Source organism: Myotis davidii, unplaced genomic scaffold, assembly GCF_000327345.1.
Source record: "Myotis davidii unplaced genomic scaffold, ASM32734v1 scaffold167, whole genome shotgun sequence".
NCBI lineage: Eukaryota > Metazoa > Chordata > Mammalia > Chiroptera > Vespertilionidae > Myotis > Myotis davidii.
This window is the reverse complement of record NW_006300048.1, coordinates 320,879-323,027: the sequence shown is the minus strand read 5'-3', so window position 1 is coordinate 323,027 and position 2,149 is coordinate 320,879.

Below are 2,149 nucleotides of genomic sequence, written 5' to 3'. Positions count from 1 at the left end.
TTTGGCCCAGTGATTCTATTTCAGGGACTCTAGCCCAAGAATGTGGTCAAAGACTTAGGTACAGAGATGCTCATCGCAGGGTTGTTTAGAAGAGTGAAAACGTAAGTGTAGAAGATTCCAGCTGCCCATCATTAGAAATGGCTTGTATATAGGCACGCTCCCCCCCCTCCTTTATCTCCCCAGATTAATTGACCCCTTTGGGAAGCCCTGGCTGACCTCTGTGGTCAGTGACCAGGAAAAGCAGCCAGGTAGCTCCCACAGCAGTGCCCCTACCCTGCCTTGCTGACTTGCTCAAGGACCCAACAGTCCTGCCATTGTTCACCTTTCCATTTTCCAAGTGTGGGTCACCTTCTGGGGTTTTCCATGGTGAATGGCTTTCTCTTGGCCTTTCAAGGTGCATCTGGGTCCCCACTCTGTTCTGACTGAGGGCGCTCAGGGGTTCCTAGAGCTGGAAAGGCCCTTAGGGAGTACACAGTCTAGCCCCTGTGAGGGGAAGGGCCTTGTACATTGCCTCTAGTACAAAGCCATGGTGCGCATCCAGGCCATCTGGCTGCTAATACAGTGCTCAGCTCAGGCTGAGGCCAGCGTGTTTAGAAAAAGAAACCAGTTGTCAGAATTAACCAAAGTGCAAGAAATGATCCAGGTCCTAGCTCTTTGTGGAATATCCATCCCCTTCTCTGAGCTGGGAAAACTCTTTGTTGGGGAAGGGAGTTCACTTTGGAGCAGAGGTTGGGCCATCCCTCCAGCATCCCTGGGGGCCCTGGCCCCTCCTCCACACCATCCCAGAGCTTTGCTGGTTTCAGAGAGCAGGCCCTCTCTGCTCTGTTGCCAGCCTCCTCCTATCCCTGCCGCCAGCTTCTGATCCTCTCTTGGGTGACTATAGGGTGAGGAGGTAACCTAGCCTGCTGCCCTGACCCTTTGGGAAAGTCAGAGCCTGGAGCCCGGGCTATAGGTCCTCCTACCCCACCCTGGTAGCCCCCACCTCTGGAAGGCAATAAAGAAAGCATCTCCTTGCTGATCCCCCGTCTCCATCCCTACCCCTTCCTTTTCCCTCACATCCTCCTGCTTCTACCCACCTTCCTACTATTCTCCTCCTCTTTCCTCCTTCCTCCCCTTCTCATTTCTTTTCCCTTCCTGGGTGTCTGTGTGCCTGGTTTCTGCCTCTCTTTCCTTGTGCCGCCCCCTCTACCATGCCTTGAGTTTCATCTTGGCCATGTCCTTTCTCCCCCAGGCTTTCCAGCATCTCTGCAGGGAAGGGTCTGTCTTTCAGGGTCTGCAGGATGCTGACCGGGAGGTTTCCCTGGTGCATATGGGAGGGTGCCCAGCACATGGGGTCTAGGCGCCTGGGCTGCTGCAGATACACACACACACACACACACACACACACACACACACACACACCTCCTGCCACGTGCACAGACAGGAGGCAGGGGCTTATGTTACAGACTTCTCCAGCTGATCCTGGGCTGCAGCAACATAGCCACAGGCCTCATGTGCCTCCCTGTGGGTATGGGACGGGTGCACGGGCGGTGTAGGCCACTAGGGGAGAAGAGATGACATTCTCCCTGCCCGGGATTTACCAGCTGGAGAACCAGAGGAGTCTCCACATTTCCGTTCCTTCCGTGGGAAGAGTATACTCACCTCTTGGGAGGCTCAGGAAGGCAGAGTCCAGTCCCCAGGAACCGGCTGCTGCTGATCCTAGTGGCAGAGAATGACCGAAGGAAGGTGAGGTCCTGGCCAGGCCCATCCCTTCGGATGCGAGGCCTACACTCAGCTTGGAGTAGGGACCCGCGCCCTGGACAGGTCTCTACTGTTCTGGACCTCAGTTCCCTCAGACATCAAATGAGGGCTCCTGGGAGAATCAAACAAGGGGAGAGTTGTAAGGATGTGCAAACAGTTGGCACCAGTGCACACCTCACGTATTCCAGTGAACACTTAATGTGTGTGTGTGTGTGTGTGTGTGTGTGTGTATGTGCGCGCACGCGCGCGCATTCTTCAGGCTCTCATTTGTCATAGGTCTGTCCTAGGATGTGGGAATCAGAGCTGGGTCTAGGCTCCCAGCTCCCACCCCCAGTCCAGACCACCGGGAGAATTTTCCTCCGGCAGGCGGCGGGCTGAAGGCTGCACTGCGCGCTCCGCACGTGAGGCG